Here is a 12,478-nt window from a genome sequence, read left to right as displayed (position 1 = left end):
GGCAGTATGCCTCTCTGTTCTCACTGACACCAGGATTTACACCATGGTGTAGGCACAAGATTGACACTGGTGACAGTGTGCCTGTCAAAAGCAGGTGCTACCGTATGTCAGTTACAGTTAAGAACCACATCCAGGCTGAGGTCGCCAAGATGTTGGATCTGGGTGTTATTGAACCCTCAACCAGTCCCTGGTCCAGTCCCGTGGTCCTTATCCCCAAGGCAAGTTCCCAGGCAGGTACCAAGGATTGCAAGTTCTGTGTGGACTACCGAGGAGTCAATGCCATCACCAAAACTGACGCGCACCCATTGCCCCAGGCTAATGAGCTTGTGGACACCATAGGTGCTGCCAAATTTGTGAGCACCCTTGACCTTACCTCAGGCTATTGGCAAATAGCTCTGATGGACCATGCCATGGAAAAGACGGCATTCTCAACACCTGAGGGACTGTACCAGTTTAGGGTCATTCCTTTTGGGTTGAAGAATGCCCCTGCCACCTTCCAGAGATTTTTCAATCATGCGCTCAGTGGGTTGGACGCCTTTTGTGTGGCTTACTTAGACAACATTGCCGTCTACAGTTCCACCTGGGAAGAGCATTTGACACATCTGGATAAGGTATTGCAGGCATTGAAAAGGGCGAACCTCACTATCAAGGCCACCAAGTGCCAGATAGCTCATGGGAAAGTCATGTATCTTGGTCATGAGGTAGGAGGGGGTCAAATCCAACCTCTCCCCAGTAAAGTACAGGATGTACATGACTGGGAGACTCCCACTACTCAAACCCAGGTGAGAGCCTTTTTGGACCTCACTGGGTATTATCGCAATTTCATGGCAGACTATGGAACCATAGCTGCACCCATGACAGCTCTGACTTCACCCAAATAGCCTAGGAAGGTTAATTGGACTGAAGATTGTCAGAGGGCCTTTGATGGCTTGAAAGAAAGTCAGTGTAGGGCACCTGTGTTTTGTGCGCCTGATTACAGCAAGCCCTTTATTGTTCACACTGACGCCTGTGACACCGGAATTGGAGCTGTCTTGTCCCAGTTAGATGACAAAGGAAGAGAACATCTGATCATATTCATCAGTAGACAACTTAAGGGTAGGGAATTTACGTGGGCTACTTCTGAAAAGGAATGTTTTAGTATAGTTTGGAGCCTTAGGCTTTTTCCACCCTATCTTACTGGGTCTACCTTCAAGGTCCAAACCGATCATAAGCCCCTGACGTGGCTTATGCAGATGAAGGGTGAGAACCCGAAACTACTCAGGTGGTCCATTAGCCTGGCACCATTTTGAGATGCCTGCACCTTGTTGCTGCCCGCCGGCAACCGCATCAGGGCTCACGAGACGAATCTTACCCATGAGCTCCCCAGCCTCGAAGATTTTTCTCTTGGTTATCCCCCATTCGGGCTCCCCATGCTCACGCACCACGTGCTCCTCCAACCTGAGACAGTTTCACTGAGGTGCCACTTCCCGTGGACCCTCCTCAGACCCTGTCTATCGCATCAGGATTTCCGCATCAGCCACACATAAGGGTCGCCTCCCACCAACCAGGCCAGCCCTCATACCCACGCAGCTCCAACCTGCTTCGTCACCTGCCCCATTTTGGAAAGACACTGCGTCCATCTGCACTCACTGGAAGCACGACCAGTGAGTCTCCTGACTTTTTTTGGCCCAAGAAGAAGGCTATCAACCTATCCTGCCGAAACGTCAGCAGCACACCCACCCAGACTTTTTATGGGCCTTTTTTAATTGTGCTGCCCTTTAAAATCGCTAACATCATATCCAGACATAGACCGAATATAAGGTCAGACTGTAGCCGGGCACAGGAGACATAGATTCAACCGTCTCCCCATCTTACATTCTCACAGTGTGTTTTCCATTCTCATTGACATAGGACATTTTGATTTTCAAGTTGTTGGTCAGATGCAAAATGATGAACCTACTTCTCATGTCACTGAGTACAGTTTCCTTTATATAGTGAATTTTTAACTATGTATGTTTTTTCATGAATGGACATCATGGATTGTTATGAAAAGAAACAACTGGAATTTTTTGCAATATAAAGTTTATTAAAAAATGCTCATAATAGAAAGTTAAATGATAAATTAAAATTCATTTTACATATATTTTTGAGTCATGTATTTAGCATCAGCAAGTATGTTGTTTTTCTTAATGGTTGCCCAGAATGATATGTGTTCCTATTAGGGTCTAAATAACCAGTGTACACTTAATTCTCCCTGTACACCTCCTAGATTTATAGAGGGGAGGACAACCCACTTGTTATAACCATTAGCCTTCAAGGGCTAGACTTCACCATTGAACATAGATCAGGGAAGAGCCACGATAATGCAGATGGCCTTTCCAGAAGGTATGTTGACCATCTGGATGAGGGTGTCTATCCCGTGGGAGATTAGGCACCCTAACCGCAGTCTGGGGGGGGTGACTGCGATGCTGGAAATGCATCGGAGGGACATGGCTTCTGTATCCTTGTCCTTTACTGCCTTTTATTGTGTGTTCTGTTGTGGTTTCCGCATAGGAGTTCATGTGGGACTCCTGGCGGTGTAGCTCTCTCCTTTGGTTTTGGTGAACAGATCCATGGGATACCCTTATGGCACCCATGGGTAGGGGTGCAACCAAGTGTATGTTTTTGGGCACCTGTGGGTGGCCCACAGAGCAGGGTACGGGCTGGTGGCAGCTCCATGCTGAATTGACTGGTGCCCTGAGCGTCCTCCATTTTGGGATGCCCAGGCGCTGTCATGGGAATCGGTAGATTCCTGATGGAGACAAGATGACCCCCATGGCCTCTTGCCTTCCATCGCCTGTTACCTTGACCTTCCCGAAGTCCCGGGAAGCCCTGACTCTGTCCCTTCCCCCTGACTGGCTGTTGGGTGGAAGTTCCATATATGGTAGTGTGGGGAAGTGCTGACCAGACTGGCTGGAGTCTTCCCAACAACCGTATGTTGTGGGTACGCCTGTGGGTGGGACCTGGGTGAATGGAGTGTGTGACGAATACGCATTCTATGTTGTGGGTGTTTCGGACAGGGCTGTCTCAGTCATTGTGTCAAACACCAGATACTAGAAGTTGGCCAGGTTGGAATTGCCAGTCTCGTTCAGGTTGGAATTGCCATTGCATTTCGGTGCTGGACTGCCCCTGGGCAGGACAAAGACTGATATGCAAATGGATATTTCCCATCTGTGAAAGGCACAGTGAGAAAAAGCAGTGGCTGCGAACTCTCAAGTGGTTAATAACCACTGAACAGGTTATCAAGCCTTGTTCTATTGAGAGAGGGGCGCCCGCTACCTTTGCAAACCTTATCCAAGCGATCCACTAATCTAGACTTTAATTCAAAAAGGGCAGTCTCAGTCCCAAACCCCTGCCTAAAGTCTGATTGATACATATTAAGAATAGGGTGGGCATTAAGATGGGCAGAGATCTGAACATAAGCAACCAAGTCTAACATTTTTAATAAGAATGGAGCATCAGTAATGGGTCTATATAACTCAACGGGTTATCATATGGTAAACCTGTTTTTTAAGAATAGATGTTATCCACGTCTTTTTTTAGACCCATAGGCAATGCGTTCCCTTGAAAAGAAAAAAGCATTAACAAATTCACGAATGGCATCTAAAAGTGTGGAGGGTTTGATAATGACCGCTGAGCAGGGATCTTCTTTGCATGTAGTGGTTTTAAGCTGCTCTATTATTTTGGCCAACTTGGGTACCATTATAGCTGTAAACCTAAAGGAGGGAACCTGGCGATTATTGACTAGAAAAACATTATCACTGACCCCTAATTTTTTTATTTGATTCCCTCTTTTCATGACAATATCTGATTTAATTTGATAAAGTTTGCCTGCATGGCTTCATGAATTGAGGCACACCAAGCAGCATCCTTAATTACTGAACCAGTGTTCTGCCTGTAAGGGGTTTCCTGTTCTTCAAGAATTTTAAATAATTATTTGACTTCAGATTGGGCATTCTGAATTCTTGTGTTAAGGCTATTGTTTTTTTTTGTTGACAATAGCATGTTTGTAGTCTTTAGCTGCTGTTTTATAAGTTACTAAAGTAAGAGGAGAATGGTTCCTTTTCTAAGCATAAAAGCACTTGAGCATATACGCTTTAAGTTTTCCATGGTCATCTGAAAACCAAGCGTTCCTGTAACAAGCAACGTTTTGCATCTTCTTTAGAGGAGCTAAGGAGTTTGTGATGTTAGCAAAGGAGGAGACCAGAGCGCTGGAAAACTCTTCAGCTGATACTAAATTAGCCATATTCGCAATAGTAGAAATCAAAATAGGTTCAATGCGTTCCCTAGTAAGATTCCTCAGATTTCTAGAAACGGTCTCTTGCTTAAGCATGCCTTTCGCTTTGATAGGAAATTCTGATTGTAACATAAAATGTACAAAGAAATGGACCGACCAAGGACATGCAAGTACTGATAACTCTTTGGTGGTGAAATTGAGAGTTGAAACCCAATCAAGAGTGTGCCCCTTGCAATGGGTGGTTGGTTCAGAGACCTTTTGAGTAAAACCCAGATTAGACAACATATCCTTTATTTAAACTTTATTTATTTGACTTGAGAACACACAGAACAATACATCAGAGAGGAGCACATCATGCCATCAATATACATTTAAAACAAGAATTGTTAACAGTACATTAGGAATTAGAATGCAGACCACAGGGGGTAGATGGCTAGGGATGCATTGTGAGCGGGGCTAGCTAGAGTGTCAAAACGTGGGAGGCATCATTGAGGGGATTGGGAGGGAGGAGGGGACTCCGGGCCTGGGCTCGAGGACGAGGGAGACATATAATTACGGAAGGGATGCCAAATGTCCCTTGGCCTCGAATGTGAATGCTGTAGTGACCCCCAGGTCTCCTTGGTGTCGTGCGCCCAGGTGACTGCCCTAAGCCACTGTGCGTGTGTGGGAGCGTTGGGACGGAGCCAGCACAATAGTATACAACGCACTGCTAGCACTAAAACATAGACCTGCCAGTTTTCTAGAATCCCGTTTCAATCCGGGTAGATCATGGAATAGGCAGCACATAGGAGAGGGGTCAATGGTGTGGTCTAGTATGTCAGATATAGTGGAGCATATGTCGTGCCAGTATTGCTCCAGGCTTGAGCAGTGCCAAATCATAGGAATATAGGTGGCTTGGTCCGTTCCACATCTGGGGCAATTAGGCGACTTTTCATAAAACATATGATGCAGTTTAGTGGGCGTGTAGTGGTATCTGTACAGAACCTTGAATTGCAGTAACTTAAACTTTGAATTGTAGGACACTTCCTGGGTCCACACAAACATGCGGGACCAGCGCTCATCAGTAATCTCGACACCGAGATCCTCCTCCCATTTAAGTCTAAGTTTAGAAAAGGAGGGGGCGGCTCTGGTTTGTAGTAGGTTATAGAGACTTGCTACCTTACCACTGAAGGAATCGGAGGAGCATAGTTCTGTAATTATGGGATCGTCCGGTGGGAGTGTGGGGAAATAGGGGTATCTGGCCTTAAGATTCTTGCGAAGTGAGGAGTATTGCAGCCAGGCAGATGGTTTACGCTTGAGGGAGAGAGGGAGGTCCGACCACTCAAGGAAGTTGCCTTGTACAAAGGCATCACGAAGCATCAAGAGACCTGCCTCCGCCCAACGGGACACAATGGGCTGAGGGATGTGTGGAACATCTGGGAAGAAGTTCCAGAGTGGGCGCTCCACATGAAATGGGTGAGGCGTAGCAACCATTGCCCATATTTTGGTAAGTGCTAGGGATGTGCTAACTACGGGGTCTGCTGAGTCCAGATCAGGGGGAACGGGCTTAAGAATAATGGATCCAATTGCACGCTCGCTAATCTTCCGCTTCTCAAGTCGGACATGTTGAGGGGGGTCAGTGGTGTTGAACCAATGGGATGCAAATTGGGATTGGGCTACCGCCCAGTACCTGAGAAAGTCAGGGGCGCCAAACCCACCCAGTTCCTTGGGGGTAGTAAGAGTAGCAAGTTTGAGACGGACTGCTTTGGAATTCCAGAGAAAGGTATTTGTGATGCCGCGTAGCGCCTTAAAGAATTTGTTGCCCGGCCATAGCGGAAGGTTGGTGAAGCGGTATAAAAGTTGAGGCAGCACTAGCATTTTAAGTATACTGATTCTACTGGCTAGGGAGATGGGAAGTCTAGTCCAACTAGCGGTTTTAGTGGCCAGGTTAGTTAGGTAATTTTGATAGTTATCAGTACGCAGCTTCTCTGTGTGTCGGTAGACCAAGACCCCCAGGTAAGTAATATTGGATTGAGACCAAGTGAAACCCATCAGATCAGAGGGGGGTAGCGTGGTATCCGTCAGCGGAAATAGGGCCGATTTAGAGCAATTAACTCTCAGCCCAGATATGTGTCCAAATCGGGCTACATCTTGGAGGATTGGAGCCAGGTTGGTTTCAGGGGAACGGATGTATAGGAGGGCATCATCGGCGTATAAGGAGACTATGTCGGTCTGCCCGGCCGTGCGTAAGCCTCTGTGAGAGTGTGACTGATGCATCATGTCTGCAAAGGGTTCCATAGCTATTGCAAAAATTAGCGATGAAAAGGGGCATCCCTGCTGTGTCCCTCTGGCAATCTGAAAGGTGGCGGAGCATCTGTCCTCGGTGCGGGCATTAGCAACTGGGCTGGTGTAGAGAAGCCTGACCCAGGCTCGAAAGTTGGGGCCAAATTTACATTTTTCAAGGACTCGCACAAATATTCCCAGGACACTGAGTCAAATGCCTTCTGCATGTCCAATGTAGCTGCCACCGCCTGCGTATTGGGGTTTATTCTACTAATCACATTGAAGAGTCTTCTAAGGTTTAGGGATGTGGACCTACCAGGGACAAAGCCCACCTGATCGGGGTGAATAATGTGCAGCATAAGTGGAGCTAGTCGATTGGCCATATGTTTAGCGTATATTTTAACGTCACAGTTTATTAACGAGAGGGGGCGGTAGGAGCCGCACTGAGTGGGGGGTTTACCTGATTTCAGGAGGACTGTTATCATCGCCTCGCGGAGAGATGGTGGGAGTATACCTGTGTCGCATGCCTCCTCCCATAGAGCTAATAATTGTGGGGCCAAAATAGCTTTGTGGCGCTTGTAGAAGTCCATGTGGAGGCCATCTGGGCCAGGGGCCTTCCCCGCCGCTAGCGACTCAATGGCCTCTGCAAGCTCTTCAGTGGTGAAGGGGCTTTCTAGGGAAGCGGAGGCGTCGGCAGACAGGACCGTGAGAGGGAGGCCATCGAGGTAAGAGCCGATTTCTGAAACATGGGGGCCAACGGCTTCCGTGTATAGGGAGGTATAAAATGTTAGAAACTCATTGTTGATGTCTTGAGGTGAGGTAGCAAGTGTTCCGCCAGTTCTTTCTATCGCCGGGATGTTGGGGGCCCCAAACTCGTGGCGTATCAACCTGGCCAGCATGCGGCCCAGTCGCTCACCCTCCCCATATTATCTAGCCGTGTGAGGGCCCTCAAGGAATTTTACTTCTCGCTGCGCAAGACAGCGGAATCTATCAAGCTCCAGGCCCAATGATGCAAGTGTGTCGGGGGAATGCCCTGGGCATACTGGGACTCCATTTTAGCAAGGGACGATTCACTATATGTGTTGTCCCTCCGAATGTTTTTAAGGATTCCACACCCTTTGGCTATAGCAATACCCCTAGTGAAAGCCTTGAATGATTCCCAAAGTGAGGGTACCGAATCTGTGTTGAGCTCAAAGAACTGCTCAATGGAGGACTCAAGCTCAGACGCAAAGGTCTGGTCAAGGAGGGCATGGGGGCTCATTCTCCACTGTCTAGTTTTTTGGAGGTCAGGTCCCCAACTTAATGATATAACCACCGGAGAGTGATCAGATAGTGTCCCGGGGAGGATGGACAAGTGGGACAGGGACCTAATCAGGACATCTGATGCGAGCCATCTGTCTATCTGTGAATGCGAGTCATGGACAGAAGAATGGTACGTCAATGCCGCACAGAGTGCACCGGGACGGACTACCCAGTTTAGTGGTTAATTAAACAGTCACCAAACACTTCTGCTCCCACGTGGCCAACTTCTAGTATCTGGTGTTTGACACAATGACTGAGACAGCCCTGCCCGAAACCGGTATGAATGCAGTGTGGAGTGTTCAATGGCTGGGTACTTGTCCCAATACACATAACTTGTTGTGAGTGTCTGGAGAGAAGTGAATGGCCTGAATGCACTGTGTGCCTGATTGGCTGCCTGCCTGCATGAATGCCCTTCGCCGTGATTGGATACTTGAGTATGACCCAGCGGAATGACGGGGAGATCAACAGTTTATCTGGGGACCTCTCACTGCTAGGAATCGTGTTCAGAAGCTGAAGTCCACTACGACGAGTAACTGGAGTAACTGAAGCTTGACCTTGAAGCCCTGCTGGACGAGAAGAATTGCTGTTGCTCTCCTTCGCAATCTGAAAGCTGCTATGTCTCCAAGGACTGACTCAGAGAGAACCTGGTAAGGCGCCCTCTTCCCGAGCTACGAGGGACCATCGTGCACCAGCTGATCTTTGCCAAAGCTCCATTGTAGACAGACCTTCGACAGGCTGCCGACCCAAGACGGGGACTGCTGAGGAATCCTAAAGAGAAGCGCCCGGACTGTTGTCCTCCACTGTCGCCGACCCCCGTCGCCGACCGGAGCCGGCTCTGTATCGTCGCCGACCAGAGCCGCCTCTGTATCCGCATCATCGCTGCTGTATCCTGCCACCCAAAGACCACAGAGATGCCGATGACTCAACGCCCTTGTTGGGCCACAGTTCGTCAAACTCTTTGCGCTCCAGAACTATCGACACCGAGGTGCCCCGCACGCCTCTTCCTTGCAGGACGTTTACGCTTCCCCGTCAACAAGCACGCTAGGAATGAAGCTGCCACTTCACCATCGTAGCTCACCCTGTTCTCCGTCGGATGTTCGACGACCCGTGACTCCTGCCTTAAAGGGCACTCAAGAAGGGCTGTCAATTCCCCAACGAGGAACGCTACAACGCCAGGTACTTTGGGGTTGCAGAACTATTGAGAAGTCTATTGTGAACAATATATGGACTGGGCTTGTATCTTTATTCTACAGGTTGCCCAGGTGGGGGGATCTCCACACCGAGCTGTGTTTAACGGTAGTGACCAGTATTTCTGGCAATTGTTCTTATCAACTGCTTTCCTCTTTTCTCTACTGTTGGTTTCCTTTACGATTTGATTTGTGTGCCATTTAACCGTACTGTTGATGCACTTTAAAGAGATCTAATAGTAATTGTGGTACCACGTAGAAACTGTATATCTTTGCCATTATAGATAACCGAGTACAAAGTGCGTTATCGTGATATTGTATATAACCTTGAATATTAATTATATAAAGACTGTGTTTTAACTGATACAGTGTGTGGACATTCCTTTGTGGGTGCTTGGGGACTACACTGTACTTAAGAACCAGCCCGCATCACCTTCCCGAGAAGCTAGGCCTGATTGCTTGACCACGTACCAATATTGAGAATCTTGGCAGGGGTCCTTTGTGCCTCTCTACCAAATAGAGAGCGGAAGTACAGATCCCCCCTCCGGTACCTCACACTGGGTCTGTGGTTTAAAGTGACTATATAAAGTTGATGGCAACTTTACATGTTTCTGGGGGACAGTAGTCAGCCCCAGAAGAATAGAGTCAGTTGGAAGTCTCAAAGACAACCCTGTGTCACTGCACTGAAGGTGCTGTGTAACACACACAAGAAGTGGTGCACATGGAGAAGGTGAGGCTTCAGTGCCCAAGATCACACACACATTAAAAATACACACAGCAAAACACAGCAAAACACATGTAAGAGTGGGAAAAAAGGTTCACACTCTTACCAGGTGGAAGAAATAAATCCTAGAAATCCAACAAAGCTGCTGTGGGACTCTTTAGGTAAGTGAAATCAGTAATTTATGAGAATTCTCCATAACAAGTGACCACCCTCTCCCTCCCCCTGGTCTAAGCTGTGGTAGATGGCGAGAAGCAGCGCTGGTGAGAATGCCAGGGCCTATTTCAATTCTGGGTGACATGGTTCTCGTGTAGGCCACTCAGGCACCGTAAAAGGTGTGAGAAGGCAAGAGAAGGCTGGCTGGAATGCACAGAAGGGAAAAGGCTATCATAAAAAAGGGCAAGGTTGCTTAAATACACACACACACACATACACACACTGCTGGGTTGAGGGACGCAGCTCCTCACCTGGCTCTCAGACGTGGTAGGTGGTGGGACGCAGCACGAGTGAGACAGCCTAGTTCCATTTCAATGCTGGGTCACGTGACCCTTGTGTAGGCAATCAGGTAATGTAGGGGGAGAGGATCGGCAAGGCTGGTAGGAAGATTGGGGAGGAGCAGAGCATGGTAGGGAAAGGTTGGAAGAGCAAGATGGAATAAGTAAAAACACACAGAAAATGCTGAGTGGCAGATCATGACTCCCCCCGCCGCCCCCCAAGTCTCTGCTACAGTAAATGATCTATATGGTATATAGTGACCAGCAGCTTCTTTGCCACAAGTTCTCTTCACAGATATATAGCACCGACCGCACTATTTGTAATCGACACCAATAGGATAGTGGCTGGTTCAAGACTTCCTGATCTCGAGTTATGGTGCCCGAGTTCACTTTAAAGTAGATAGTTCCCCTCCCTCTAATTAAGGCTGTGTTCACTGCCTAATGATAAAGTACATGTTGCCCGTCTGCCTGTATCAGTAATATAGTGCCCTTCCCACTACCAGCGATATTGCACTCTTACCCTTCTCTATCAGTGATATAGTGCCCATTCAACTATTAACAAAGGAGTCATCACATCTTCACCCCAGGTAGATCTGTTGCCCTTGTCATGATCTTTAAGGGGGTCCAACACCAGGGAGATTCCCTGAGATTTGTCTGCAAACTAAAATAATAATAATAATACAAAAAAAAGTCTTCCAAAAGCACATGAGTAATTTGTTGGCTCTGTTCTCATAAGCTGGACCCAGTTTTCTAATCATATTCTAGGTGCCCACTACCGGAAGCTTAGTTTTATCCATGTTTAAGTTGAGGTTATTCTGAACCATACAGTTTTCAATGATGTTATATACTTTGTTGAGATAGAGTTCGTCATTATCATGGTTACCTGTAAGGGGAATGACACACTGAGTATCATCAGTGTAGTTTGTGAATGCTATACCATTTTGCTCAAGGAGCGTGAAAAATTGAACCATGAAAATGTTGTAGACACACGGTGATAAACATGCTCCTTGTGGTATGCCAAATTCTAGAATTGTAGTAGGGGACTCCACCTCTCCATAGTAGACCCTGCACTCCCAATCACTCAGGAAAGAGAAAAGCCACTGTGCTGCCTCATTTGAGAAGTTGGCCACCTCCCTCAACCTGGGGATCAGAATGGAATGATCCACTAGGTCGAAAGCCGCCGACAAATCCAAAAGCATAAGAAGAGATGGCAAACCCTTATCCAAGCTGTGAAAGGCACAGTGAGAAAAAGCAGTGGCTGCGAACTCTCAAGTGGTTAATAACCACTGAACAGGTTATCAAGCCTTGTTCTATCGAGAGAGGGGCATCCGCTACCTTTGCAAACCAAATTTCAAGGAACCTGGGATTGGTAACCCTAGGTCTCCTGGGGGCAACCAGACGTGGTCTCCCTCTCACTGTGCTTAGAGGGGCATCAGTTTCACCTCACTGATGATCCCCAACAAGGGTGAAACACGTGTATGGGGTTGCTGGTGGTACTCTTGTTCAGGTTGGAATTGCCATTGCATTTCGGTGCTGGACTGCCCCTGGGCAGGACAAAGACTGATATGCAAATGGATATTTCCCATCTGTGAAAGGCACAGTGAGAAAAAGCAGTGGCTGCGAACTCTCAAGTGGTTAATAACCACTGAACAGGTTATCAAGCCTTGTTCTATCGAGAGAGGGGCGCCCGCTACCTTTGCAAACCAAATTTCAAGGAACCTGGGATTGGTAACCCTAGGTCTCCTGGGGGCAACCAGACGTGGTCTCCCTCTCACTGTGCTTAGAGAGGCATCAGCTTCACCTCACTGATGATCCCCAACAAGGGTGAAACACGTGTATGGGGTTGCTGGTGGTACTCTCGTTCAGGTTGTAATTGCCATTGCATTTCGGTGCTGGACTGCCCCTGGGCAGGACAAAGACTGATATGCAAATGGATATTTCCCATCTGTGAAAGGCACAGTGAGAAAAAGCAGTGGCTGCGAACTCTCAAGTGGTTAATAACCACTGAACAGGTTATCAAGCCTTGTTCTATTGAGAGAGGGGCGCCCGCTGCCTTTGCAAACCTTATCCAAGCGATCCACTAATCTAGACTTTAATTCAAAAAGGGCAGTCTCAGTCCCAAACCCCTGCCTAAAGTCTGATTGATACATATTAAGAATAGGGTGGGCATTAAGATGGGCAGAGATCTGAACATAAGCAACCCAGTCTAACATTTTTAATAAGAATGGAGCATCAGTAATGGGTCTATATAACTCAA

The sequence above is a fragment of the Ambystoma mexicanum genome, chromosome 1p, assembly GCF_040938575.1.
Source record: "Ambystoma mexicanum isolate Mex_15411 chromosome 1p, UKY_AmexF1_1, whole genome shotgun sequence".
Taxonomy (NCBI): Eukaryota; Metazoa; Chordata; class Amphibia; order Caudata; family Ambystomatidae; genus Ambystoma; species Ambystoma mexicanum.
Note: the sequence above shows the minus strand (reverse complement) of the source record.